This window comes from Narcine bancroftii, chromosome 1 (genome assembly GCF_036971445.1).
Source record: "Narcine bancroftii isolate sNarBan1 chromosome 1, sNarBan1.hap1, whole genome shotgun sequence".
In the NCBI taxonomy this organism is placed as follows: domain Eukaryota; kingdom Metazoa; phylum Chordata; class Chondrichthyes; order Torpediniformes; family Narcinidae; genus Narcine; species Narcine bancroftii.
The window spans coordinates 448,316,825-448,331,143 of record NC_091469.1 but is presented as its reverse complement, the minus strand read 5'-3'; the positions used below and the strand labels follow the sequence as shown (position 1 = coordinate 448,331,143).

The window sequence follows — 14,319 nt, the reverse complement described above, 5'->3', positions numbered from 1 at the left end:
TTGTACATTTACAAAAATATGAATCATTTGGACTTTTATATTTTATCTGTATTTGTGATATCGTCTCCTGTTTCAATTAAGGTGCAATTAAATGTGTCTTGGAACCAAATACTATTTTAACCTGGAAATATCACTGAAGTATTTGGATTAATCAAGGGTAGTCTACAACTCCAGACTGTTATAAAACATGCAACAAGCTCCCCAAGTCAACAGTTGTTATACATCTTGATTATGTGGACTGGAACAAATAACTCAACATTCAAACTGACCCAAAGACTTTTGGGAAAACTTCCCAAAAGAAATGGCCAAAATACCCGTCAAACCGTCTTGGGAAATGCTTACAGTTGAAATTTGGAATCATACCCTGCACAATAGAATCCTAAAGCTGTGAGGGATGACACTTGTCAGAATCTATTCAAGCATTTTTGGAAAAGCACTATTTTTTTAAAATAAAAAATCAATTTGAAATGGATTCATGAAACACTCGCTATAGATTTTAGATACAAAAATCAGCTGATTCTTTAGATATTTTTCATTTTTCCCAACTTATCAGGAGGTTTTCATGAATCCCTAAAAGTACTATTTTTAACCTCTGAAATTTAGAGATCTGTTAAGATCTCAGGGTAAAATCTTTGGCAGTTCATGTGAGTGACTTAGATTCTTATCAATTTCAGGCTTTAAAATGAGCACAAATGCCTGTTCAGTAGTTACAGCTGAAGTGCAGTGTGGTGAAATATTTTCTATCACTGAGGTTAATTGTCATCTTGCAAGATATCGGCAGAATATTATTCAAAGCCTCTTCATTCAGTTTTGTGATAAATTTCACTTTAATTCTCATTACAATACAGATGGCAGCATTAGCTGCTTCTTTTGTCACTTACCTACGTTAAAACACAAGCTGCAGTGGCCAACTAACACCTTTTGGGATGTGGGAGGAAACTGGAGCTCTCACTGGAACCTATCCTGTCACGTAGAGAACTGACTATAGTTTAAAGGTTGAAGTAAAGATAAGGAATGGCTGACCAATAATCAAAGCAGCAGCAAGAAGAATGTGCTGGAGTCCCCTGAGGTCATCACCCTCCAGAACAGATGTACTGCTTTGGGGGTGATGGCTTATTAGGGGAAGGCAGCAGTTACCATGTATAAAGCACATAGGGGCTGCTGCACAGGTGGGCAGGAAAAAGAGTGGCAGAGCAGTAGTGGTATGGGATTCCTTAACAAGGAGATAAGATAGGCTTTTCTATGGTTACAATTGGGCCTCCCAGGTGAACAGTTAGTTGTCATGGTGCAAAAATAGTAAATCAGATTATTATTTAAATGGTGAAAGTTTGCATCATGCTGTTGTACAGAGTGCCTTTAAAGTTCTTTTATGCGTGATTCACAAAAGGTTGGTTTACAGTTACAAGATGTAATCAAAAAGGCAAATGGAATGTTGGCTTTCATTGCTGAAGGGATTGAATTTAAGAGCAGGGAGATTCTGCTGCAACTGTACATGGTACCATATCCAAGTCTGGACTCTACTTCAGAAATGCCTTTGAGGCAATGCAGAAGAGATTCACCAGGTAGATTCCAGAGATGAGGGGGTTAGCCTGTGAGGAGAGATTAAGTGGCCTGCATCTATACGTGATGGAGCTTAGATGAGTGACAAAATTTGAGCACTCATGTGGGACGAGAACTAAGGGACATTGCTTCAAGATTCAGGGAAGTAGATTTAAAAGAGATGAAGAAGAACTACTTTCCACAGTGAGTAGCGAATCGGTGGAACTATCTGTCCAAGTAGAAGCTGCTTCATTAAGTGCATTACAAAATGAGGGTATTACATTAATGCCCTTCAAAAGTGGAACTGAACCAACATATTGAGCCATTGCAATCATTCTGTCAAAAGTTCTCCCAAAGTGGCCATGGCGAGTATACAAATTGCGAAGGTAATTACAATCTTGAGGCAAATTATTAATTTTAAGGCCATCATTTTACCAAAAACAATTTCACAATTTCATTCTCTATGTTGGTTCCTCAGACCTGTAGTACTCCTGGTATGTTAGGTGTATTTTTCTTATTGAAGACAAAACCAAAGTATCTATTCAATTGGACTGGTGTCTCCTTGATCCCCATTATGAATTCCCTTGTTTCTAACTGCAAGAGACTAACATTTGCTTGAAATGGTCTCTTCCCCTTTACATTTCTACAGAAGCCTACGTTATCAATTTTCATGTTCTGCACAAATTTCCACTTGTACGCTATTTTCTAACTACATCTTTTGATCTCCTCTGCTGAATTCTAAATTTCTCCAGTCCTCAAATTTGCTGCTTTTCCTAGCCAATGTACTCGCCCTTTATATTTTTAAAGTTATCCCTGATAAGCTGCTTTCCCCATTTTATTTTTATGGCGTACAGGGATGTACAGTTTTTGAAATTACTTAGACAATCTTTAAGTTCCTGCTTTTACCTATCTCCCAGCAACTTATGGAACATTACAGTAGAACACGGGCCTTTTGACTCACTATGTTGCACCTTCCCAATTCACGCTTCACATCATCTTAGTTACCCTTGAAGTTCTACACCCAAGTCTTTAAAATAATGGTGTAACTCTCTATCTTGATGGAAAATATTCATTAAATTGTGCTCACTCTTTCCCAAGATGCCACATACAATTAGGTTACTAATTTATCCTGCCTTATTGCACAACACTCAGTCAAGGACTGTCTGCTCTTCCATTGGGTCTCATTATATTGGTCAATAAAATCATCCTTGACACACTCCTGGAAACCCTCCTCCACTGTAATGTTACCACTGAAGTTTTCTAAATCGCCATGCATGTTAAAGTCATCTATAACTGCTATTCCACTATTTAATGCATCCATTATTTTTGGTTTATTCCTCATGTCATCTAATGTCCTTCCTTAAAATTTGTTAATTTCCTCTTTAATGAGCAATGCACTCAACCTCCTTTATCTTTCATCTTATCCTTCCTAAATGTTGAGTAAATTGGTATCAAGTTCCCAACCCTGGTGACTCTGGGGCCATGCCTTTGTAATCCCAATCTGGACATAACCCTTACAGCTATCAGCTGTGAATTCAAGTTCAAATTTGTTTATTATTATCTGATTATACAAGTGCAACCCAATGAAACAGCATTTTCTGGACCTCTGTGTAAAAACATGCAAACATAGAAACAGATATATCACACATACAGACAAATGATATATATGCAGCACATATACAATGCTCTCCATAATATTTGGGACAAAGACACTTTTCTCTTTTATTTGCCCTTGTGCTCCACAGTTTTAAGTTCATAATCAAACAATTCACATGTAATTAAAGTGCACATTCCAGATTTCATTCCAGGTTATTTATATACATTTTGGTTTGATGATGTAGAAATTACAGCACTTCTTCATTTCAGGGCACCATAATGTTTGGGACATTTGTCTTCACAGGTGTTTGTGAGTATCCAGGTATCTTTCATTGCTTCATTGATGTATGTATAAGAGAGCTAGGCTTGCTTCTAAACATTTGATCACCTTCGGAGTCTGTAATTGCCATTTTTAACATGAGGTCCAAGAGTTGTGCCAATTAAAGTCAAAAAAGCCATTATGAGGCTGAAAAACAAGAATAAAACAGTAAGAATCATTGCCCAAACTGTAGGATTACCAAAATCAACAGTTTGGAACATCATTAAGAGGAAGAGCATACGGATGAGCTCTGTAATCGCAAAGGGACTGGTATTCCAAGGAAGACTTTCATTGTTGATAACAGAAAACTCCCCAAACGTTTGTCCAACAGATCAGAAACACGCTTCAGGAGGCATGCATGGATATATCAATGACTACTGTTCACAGAAGACATCATGATCAGAAATAGAGAGGCTACACTGCAAGATGCAAACCATGGCAAAGGTGGTACGCTTTGGATCTTGGGCAGTTCATTTACACCTCAACACTTTTTACTTGCTAACACTCTGATACAGGCTAATCTTGGTCTCATCTGTCCACAAGACCTTTTTCCAGAATTTTGCAAACTCTTTCAAATACTTCTTGGCAACAGTCATCTGGCCATCTTTTCTATGGCCAACTAGTGGTTTGCATTTTGCAGTATAGCCTCTGTTCATGAATTCTTCAATGGTCAGTATTTATTGACACATCCACATCTGTCTCCTGAAGAGTGTTTCTGATCTGTAAGACATTTTTCTTCATTATGATGAGAATTGTTCTGTCATCAGTAGTAAGTCTTCCCTGGAATACTAATCCCTTTGTGATTACTGAGCTCACCAGTACTCTCATTTTCCTTAATGATGTTCCAAACTGTTGGTTTTGGTAATCCTATAGTTTGGGCAATGATTCTTACTATTTTAATCTTGTTTTTCAGCCTCAAAATGGCTTATTTGACTTTCATTGGCACAAATCTGGTCCTCATGTTCAAAAATGCCAATTACAGACTCTAAAAATGATCAAAAGTTTAGAAGCAAGCCCAGCTCTCTTCTACCTGCACCAATGAAGCAATTAAACATACCTGGATACTCACAAACACCTGTGAAGACAAATGTCCCAAACATTATGGTGCCCTGAAATGAGAGGACTATGTATAAAAAGTGTAATTTCTACATGGTCAAACCAAAATGTGTACAAATAACCTTGAATAAAATCTGGAATGCGTACTTTAATTACATGTGAATAATTTGATTACAACCTTAAAACTGTGGAGCACAGGAGAAAATAATGGAAAAAAGTGGCTTTGTCCCAAACATTATGGAAGATATTGTTAAATATTGTTAAATAAATACTAGAGTCTTGGAAGATTTGAATGAGCAGTTTATCAATTGATCAGCAGCCCCACTGCTCATGGGAAAAAGTTTCTCAGCCTGGTGATTCTGGCTCTGATACTTCTGAATCTCCTTCACAATGAGATGTGAGGTGATAGGGGTCCTCAACAACTTTGTGAGCGCTCTTCAAATATCCCAGTAGATTAGGTCAATGGAGGGGAGGGAGAGCCCAGTGATTCTCTCTGCCCCACTATGGTCCTGTGGATTGACCTCTAATCCAATGCTTTACAGCAACCATACCACACTGTGATGCAGCTGCCCTGGACACTCTCGATAGAGCTCCTGCAGAAGGTTCACAGGATGGCAGCTGGTAGCCTTACCTACCTCAGTCTTATCAGGAAGTGCAGTCACTGTTGCAATAAGATGTTGTGTGTCCAGGAGAGGTCACTTCTTAAGTGGACTCCGAGGAACTTGACGCTCTCCACTCTCTCCACTACTGATCTACTAATTGGTCCTCCTGAAGTCCACAACCAACTCCTTTGTTTTGTCCATGTTGAGACTCAGGTTGTTATTCTCATACCATTTCACAAGATTTTCCACCTCTCCTTTGTAGTAGGCCTCATCGTTATTGCTGATGAGGCCACCTGCTGTTGTGTCATCTGCAAACATGATGACTGATGGAACTGGATCTGGCGATGCAGTCATGGATCAACGGCATGAACAGGAGTAGGCTGAGCACACAGCCCTGAGGTGCACCAGTGCTCATCGTGACGGTGTTCCATTTTGCTGCTGACACGGACAGACCTTTCCCTTAGGAAGTCCAGAATCCAGTTATAGAGAAGGGTGTTGAGTCCCTGCAAGGACAGCTTCTCCGCCAGCCTTTGGGGAATGACTGCATTAAACGCTGAACTGAAGTTGACGAACGGCCATCTGGCATATGAGGCATCATTCTCCAGGCGGGGCATGACGGACTGAAGAGACAAAGCTCTAGCATCATCAGTTAAATGGTTTTCTCTGTAGGCTAATTTAATTTAATTTAATTTGAATGGGTCCAATGTCTCTGGGAGGTGTGCTTTGATGTGTTCTATTACCAGACACTCAAAGTATTTCATAAGGGTGGAGCTCAGTGCCACTGGGCAGTAATCATTACTGAGGCCTATTACTGTCACCCTCTTTGGCTGCCTTGAAATCCATGGGAACAATGGACTGCTGCAGTGATGCGTTGAAGGTACATTGTCTGGTTCCACAGATAGGGTTCTACTTACCTCAGCCGTAGCTCTGCACGGAGTCTGATCATCGGGGGACAGAGAGCTTTCTTAGGTGTCAGCCTGTTCTTCTCATTGAACCGTACAAAGAATATGTTCAGTCTGTTTGGAAGGGAGGCATCATTGTCTTTCAACTTGCAAGATTGTCTTGTGGTCTGTTATAGTTTTGATCCCTTTCTCCTTGATTCGCCAATGTCGCAAAGCAGTCCATGAATCTTCTGTGCATACCCGCGCTTTGCCTTCTGGATTGCACAGGAGAGTTTAGCCATGACTTATCTTAGTGCTACCTCGTTTCCTGTCCTGAAGGCAGCATCACAAGTTCTGAAAGATTGCCCAGACCTCTGTATCCAACCATGCTTTCTAGTTAAACCTAGTTGTGAATCATTTGATCTTGGTGACGTCATCAATGCACTTGCTGATGTACCCAGACATTGAGCTTGTGCACTGCTTGATGTTAATGTGACCATTGTAGGTGGTCACCTCCCTGAAACAGCTGCAGTCCCTAGTCTCTATGTGTCCTGTAGCCTGCTGTGACCAATCCCCCTGACCACACCCCCACATCCTGATCTCTCTGCAAATTGATTTAATTTATTTTGCTAGCAGTCTGTATCAGAGGGTTAGCAGGACTGATATATGAACTAAGTATCCAATGTGGGGATGAGGGGCAGCCTTGTATGTACCAGGGGTGTTGGTGTACACCCGATCCATTGTGTTCTCTCCTCTGGCAACGAAGTTAGTATACTGCAAGGATATCATGTAATAGGGAAGGAAAGGCAAGAAGGTAAGGGAGGTGGGGTAGCGCTCTGGGTTAAGGATGAGATCACGGCAATAGTGAGAGATACTAGGCCCTTTCAAGCTGCTGTGAGAGTGGGGTGCTAACTGGGCAAATTGCCTGGGTTAGCTCCCCACTCACAAGGCAGCTTGAAAGGGACGGATCTGGTCAGCATGGTCCAAATCCAACTGGGTCCCTAACTTACCTCAGAGGTAGTCATGGACCCCAGTTAAACTTAATTAGGTTGTGTCCACTGGCAGCTTGAAAATGAAAATGGCCAACCTGGTTGTTCCGGTGATGTCAGCACTTGTATGTGTGCGTCACCGGGCTGCATCTACTGAAATGAGCAGTGCTTGTATCCTGCTGCTCCTCCAATGACTGCAGTATTCACCTGACCGCGGTGGTCATAACAGTTGCCTGCTGCACTGCAGCACAGCAGAGTTGCTCAGCCAACATCTGAAGATCATTCCTGCCCGGTAAATGTGTGGTGCGTCATTCAACACGTTATTGCTGGGGGCGGGATCCCCCTTTAATCGCCAGGTTGGCAATTTAATGGGTGAATCCCCCTGCAGCTTAAAAGGTGTTATAACATATATAACATATAACAGTTTTGGAAGCACCTTTTCCCCACTAATCGCACCTGGATCCTAGGAGGGCTACCCAGGTGCTGCAGCTTAAAAGTCCCTAATGTAAAATCTATTGTGCAAAATTTTGAGTCTATTTAGGTAGATTTTAGGGGGAAAAAATCAATAGTGGGAGTTGTCTATAGGCCAATAAATAACAACATTGCAGTGGCACAGGCAATAAATCAAGAAATATCAGTGGCATGAAAGGATGGATCAGCAGTTATCGTGGGGGACTTTAACATGCTTATAGACTTGATGAATCAGGTTGGTTGAGGCAACCTTGAGGAGGAATGCATACATGAGGACCTGAATGTAATAGCTATCACTAAAGAGATCGTACTCAGAAAACTTGAGGGCATATAGATAAATCCCCTGATCCTGATGGAATGCATCCCAGGGTACTGAAAGAAATAGCAGAATTTATAGTTGAAGCTTTGGTGATAATTTACCAAAATTCTGTGGACTCTGGGCAGGTCCTGGTGAATTGGAAGATGGTGAATGTCATGCCACTTTTCAAAAAAGGATTTATGCAAAAGGCAGGGAACTATAGGCCAGTTAGTTTAACATCTGTAGTTGGGAAAAATGTTTGAAGCTATCATTAAAGAAGAAATAGCGAGGGATCAGGTAGACACAGCATTGATTTAGCAAATTTACTGGATATAATGAGCACGGAAGATGGAAGTTGTTTAGCTGGATTTCCAGAAGATGTTTGATAAGGTGCAAATAAAAAACTTAAACAGAAGGTAAGGATACATGAAGTTGGGGGTGATATATTGGCATTATTAGAGGTTAACCAATAGAAAGCAAGTTGGAGTACAGGAGTGTTTTTCTGGTGACAATCAGTGGTGCGCGGGATGCCACAGGGGTCAGTGCTGGACCCGCAACTGTTTACAATATATATAAACAATCTTGAAGACGGGACAGAGTGTTGTGTATCTAAGTTTGCTAATTACACTAAACTGAGAGGAAAAGCAAATTGTGCAGAGGATATGGAGAGTATGCAGAGAGAGATAGGCTAAGTGAGTGGGCAAGGATCCAGCGGATGGAGCACAATGTTGGCAAATGTGAGGTTATCCACTTTGGAAGGAAAAATGGAAGATCGGGATATTATTTAAATGGCAAGTAATTGCAGCATGCTGACATGCAGAAGGACTTGGGAGTGCTTGGTTGGTTTGCAGAATGTATTTCATGAAATTTGGTGTTTTGCAGCAGCATTATGGAGCAGACATTGTTTAGTAGTAGGCCATCAAGAAGGCAAATGGAATGTTGGCCTTCAATGCTGGAGGGATTGAATTTAAGAGCAGGGAAGTTATGGTGCAACTGTACAGGGTACTGGTGAGACTGCATATGGAGTACTCTGTGCAGTTCTGGTCTTCTTACTTGAGGAAGGATGTACTGGCTTTGGAGGCTGTTCAGAGGAGGTTCACCAGGTTCATTCCAGGGACGAAGGGGTCGGCCCATGAGGAGATATTGAGTCATCTGGGACTGTACTGGCTGGAATTTAGAAGAATGAGAGGAGAGCTTATAGAAACATATAAAATAATGAAAGGCATAGATAAGATAGTTAAGTTATTTTCGTTGGTGGGACAGACCAGAACTAGCTCAAGATTCAGGGTACTAAATTTAGGAGAGAAAAAAAATCCAACCACAGGAGAGTGAATCTGGAGAATTCACTGCTCCTTGAAGAACTGGAGGCTACCTCAGTAAATATATTTAAGACAAGGTTGGATAGATTTCTACATAGAAAGAGAACTAAGGTTTATGGGAAAAGGTAGGTATGAGCCAATCATCAGATCAGCCATGATCACATTGAATGGCAGAGTAGGCTCTGCTGGATGGCCAACTCATGCCCCTATTTCTTATTTTCTTAAAAACACCATCATCACATTATTTCGCAATATTACCTTCAAACACATCGCTACTTATCACATCAATATTCTGCACTGAGATAGCTTTCTGACTAATTCATCTCACAGCTCTCAATGGAGGAACTTGGAGACCGGGCAGACCCCACAGGGGCTAACGCCTTCATCCTAGGTGACAACCTGCACGGCAGGAACCAATCCGAGGCTGGGACTGCTGTGACAGCACTCCTGTCATCAGCACTGGGAAAAGAATATAAGCAGGGCTGCCAGTGCAATAAACCAGTCTTCGATTTCAACTTCTTGGGTGTGTGTCATTCTCTCCACACTTCATGGTAGCGTTCATGCTACATTTGTGACCCCGGCAGGTCCAACCACCTGTTGGACCTGAAGATGACAAACGAGGTGGTTCTTCACATGATTTCGTTGAAGCTGCCAACATGTGTGGTTTGAACAGGCCAAGGTCCAGTGCCACCTCCGACAGATCATTGCCGACGACGCAATATGTGGTGAGCTTGCTCAACCAGGACATGGCAGCAAGGGACGTCGATTTCCTGCAACAGCTTCCAGAGCAAGGCAAATATGGGGCCTTCAAGGAGCTATTAACCCACATTTTCAGGCTCTCACGGTGCGAGTGTGCCGCCCGATTGTGGCGTATGGATGGATTGGGGGACAGAACCCCATCCGCCCTCATGAACAAGATGCTCACCCTTGCTGAGGGACAAGGAGCTTGCCTGGTCTTTGAGCAGATTTTCCTGGAGTAGCTGCCCAAGGATATCTTGCTTGCCGATGAGGACTTCAGTGACTCCAGAAAAGTTTCAGCATGGGTTGACATGCACTGCAGAGCGAAAAAATAAAAGTCTCTTGGTGGAGCAGATTGCTAGGCCCTGCACATAGCCAGCAACAAGGCCACAGCAAGCAGAGAGGCAAGTAGACCACCCTACCCAACAGTACTGTTACTATCACCAACGATGGGGTGCGGGGGACCAGCAATGCTGCCCACCTTGCTTATTTCAGGGTAACGCCATAGCCAACCATCGTTAATGGCTGCAGAGATTGGCCAACGTGACACCGGCGCTGAAATAAGTGTCCTTCCCCCCCTTGGCCTACGACACCCAGAACGGCAAGCTGGGCCATGCACTGAGGACAGCGAACAGCACCACCATATGAAGTTTCGGCACCCGTACCATCTCCCTCCGCTTTGACAGCAACCAGTTCACGTGGACATACACAATTGCGGCAGTGGAGCAACCACTTCTGGGAGCGGTTCCTGCGGGCCCATCGCCTGCTGGTGGATCTTAAAGGGTGGCATTTGGTGCACACCAGCACTTTCAAACAATGGCCTCGTGGGAAGCCCCCCACCTCGACTCCATTACTTTGTCCGATAATGCATTTATGCTGATCCTAGCGGTGTTCCCTTTGAATATGGTGCCACAGTTTTCCTCCACCTAATCAAAGCATGGGGTAAGGCACCACATTCTCACCGAGGGCCCCGACTCCATGCCAGGGTGCGCTGCCTTCCCCCTGAGAAGCTCATCCTCGCCAAGGAGGAGTTTTTTTAAGAATGGAGGGGTTGGGGATAGTGTGGCGTTCCAACAGCCCCTGGGCCACCCCGTTGCACATGGTACCAAAGGCAGCAGGAGGGTGGAGACCATATAGTGACTATTGCTGTCTCAACGAGGCAACCACAACGGACAGATACTCTGTGCCCCATATCCAAGTCTTTGCCACTAACTTACCAGGGGCACGGGTGTTTTCAAAAGTCAACCTCATCAGGGGCTATCACCAGATCCTGGTCCATCCCGACAACATCCCTAAAACCGCCATCATTACACTTTTGGACTTTGAGTTCCTGAGAATGCCCTTTGGACTTAAAAATGTAGCCAAGACCTTCCAGAGGCTGATAGATGCAGTAGATCTCATATTTGTGTTCATCTATTTGGACGATATTCTCATCACCAGCCACAATCACACAGAGCACGTGGTGCAACTGTGCACCGAGCTGCAGGAATTTGGACTAACTATAAACCCTGCTAAGTGCCAGTTTGGGCTGGAAATGATCAACTTCCTGGGACATCGAACCAAAGGAACGAAACAAAACCCCTGCCTGAAAAGGGAGAGGCTGTTTGATGCTTTGCCAAGCCCCACACAGTGAAGGGGCTGTAAGAATTTGCCAGTATGATTAATTTTTATCTCCAGTTCATACCGGCAGTGGCCCGCATCATGCACCTCCTTTTTGCACTCATGGTGGGGAAAGGTAAAGACATTACCTGGGACAATAAGGCCTCGGAGGCATTCCAGAAGGCCAAGGATGCACTAGTCAATGCCATCCTTCTGGTACACCCCAGGCCAAAGACGCCAACCCCTCTCTCAGTAGACACCTCCAGCACAGCAGTAGGAGACGTACTGAAGTAATTCATCAAAGGGCAATGGCAACCTCTGGCCTTCGTTAGCAGGCACCTCCAGCCACCCGAACTCAAATACAGCATCTTTGACCGGGAGTCACTGGTGCTGTATCTAGCAGTTAGACACTTCAGGTATTTTTTGGAAGGTAGACAATTCAGGGTCTTCGTGGCCCATAAACTGTTAACTGTTGCCTTCCATAATGTGTTGGACCCATGGTCAGCCAGGCAGCAGTGACACTTCTCAAATCTATCTGAGTTTACCACGGACATTCAACACATTGTTCGGAAAACCAACTTGGTGGCCAACACACTCTCCTGCCCCGTGATCGAGTCTGCCCAGGCCCTGTCCCAGGAATAGACTATTCAGCCCTAGCCAAGGCACAGCAGGAAGACCCTGAGATCCTGGCATACAGGACGGCAGATTCTGGGCTCAGGCTGAAGGATGTCGACTTGAACCTGGTAACCATTAGTGCCTTCTCCACTGGCAAATCCTGCTCCATCGTGCTGGCAGCATGGAGATAGTAGGTCTTTGACATGGTGCCCAACCTGGCACACACAGCTATCAGAACTTCAAATGGTGGCCAGTAGATTTGACTGGCACAGCCTCTGGAAACAGGTTAATCAGAGGGCCAAGACCTGCACGCTCTGCCATCTGGCACCACCCCCCCCCCCCCACAGATTTTCGAGCCGGCATGACGTAGGTTCAGCTACATCATATTGACATTGTAGGGCCACTACTGGTCTCCCACAAGGTGCGATATCTCCTCAACATGTTTGACTGCTCCACGAGGTGGCCGGAAACAATCCCGCTGGCTAACACAACCTCCGAGACCTGCGTCAGGACACTGATTAACACCTGAGTGTTTAGAATTTGAGTCCTGGAGCATATTCCTTCCGATAGAGATACAAAGTTCACTTCAGGTCTCTGAGCGGTGCTGGCCAATTTGCTGGGAACCCAGCTCCACCACACCATGGCACACCACCCTCAGGCCAACGGATTTGTGGAGCAGTTCAACAGGTACCTAAAGGCGGCCTTGATGGCTTGGCTCAAGGGGCCAAACTGGGTAGATGAGCTACCTTGGGTCCTTCTGAGGATCTGCACCACACCAAAAGAAGATTTTAATGCCTCAGCAGCTAAGATGGTGTATGGTACCACCAAGGACCCAGAGGACCCAATGGCCTCATTGACCAAGCTGAGGGAAAGACCGGGTACTCTAGCCCCTCTGCCATCTCCACCGCACAGCCAGGCAAGTCCTATATCCTCCAAAATTTAGAGACCTGTGAATACGTTTTTGTTTGGAGGGGGGAACACCAGACACCTCTGCAACAGTTGTACATGGGGCCATGCAAAGAAGTCACTCACATGTTGAGGAGATATTGCACCTCGTGGGAGACCAGTAGTACAACTCACTCACATGGTTTGACATGTGTGCTGGATATTGGCAGTAAGGAAGAGACTTTCACCATCGACTGCCTCAAACCAGCACATCAGGACATTAACCAACCGGTCTCCATTCAGTCCCCACAACGCTGAGGTAGGCCACCAATAGCAGTGGATAGCACTCCAATTGTTGGTTCAGGGAAGGGGTCATGTAGTAGCCCACTAACCGGGATGCGACCCAGTACACAAGATGGCCGACGAACACGTCGACCGCACAGACCCTGAGGGGCCTAACGACCTTCGTCCCAGGTGACAACCTGCATGGCGGGAACAACGAGCAACAGCGGGAATACTGACCAATCTGAGGCCAGCGCTGCTGTGACAGCACTCCTATCATCAGCACTGGGGAGAGAATATAAACAGAGTTGTCAGTGCAATAAACCAGTCTTCGATTTCAACTTTTTGGGGGCTGCGTCATTCTTTCCACACTCCACAGTAGCGCATACGATACAATATAAATATTAAAAGTGAAGCGATGAAGCCTCAAATATCCAGGTCAAAAATCATAGAAAAATACAGGTGCCCCTGAAGCATACGCAAAATACAATTTTAATACATTTATGCATTAAAACTAAAAATTTGCCTAGGGTGACAAAGTTATTTCCAGCCCAAGGAAACATGATTCAATATTACCCATTAATTATGGACTTTAGGAGGGGAAAATCAGAGATGTACTATTCAGTGATTCAGTACTATTGAGGGAATCAGAGGTGGAGAGGGTAAGTAATTTTAAATTTGTTGGAGTCACTATCTCGAATGATCTTTCTTGGACCCAACCCACTATTGTTATCATGAAGAAAACACATCAGTGCCTCTACTTCCTCAGGAGTTTGGTATGACATTGAAATCTACAGATGTGGAGTGGAAAGTATGCTGACTGGCTGCATCATGGACTGGAATGGGGGCACCAATACCTCTGAGTGAAAAGCATGCAGAAGGTAGTGGACACAGCCCAGTACATCCCAGCAAAACTCTCCTACCATCAAGAAAATCTACATGGAATGTTGCCGTCGGAGAGCAGCAGCAATCATCAAGGACCCACACCACCCAGGACATGCACTGTTCTCACTGCTGCCATCAGGAAGAGGAATAGTTGCCATAAGACTCGGACCAGCAGGTTAAAGAAGAGTTGCTACCCCTTCACCATCAGACTCAACAACAAAGTCAACTGGACTCATTTAAGGACT

General features: G+C 44.2%; 1 protein-coding gene across 17 annotated transcripts in view; it reads right to left on the bottom strand.

Moving 5' to 3' along the window:
• mpp7a (MAGUK p55 scaffold protein 7a) overlaps nt 1-14,319 on the bottom strand; it is a 584,207-nt gene that overhangs the window by 282,716 nt on the left and 287,172 nt on the right. The window contains exon 1 of one of the 17 annotated variants that reach the window (XM_069914535.1): nt 6,027-6,311. The exons of the other annotated variants lie outside the window; for them this stretch is intronic. The gene's annotated coding sequence lies outside the window, so the exon portion shown is untranslated. Of the gene's footprint in view, nt 1-6,026; nt 6,312-14,319 lie in introns of those variants that run through there. 17 annotated transcript variants of the gene reach the window in all.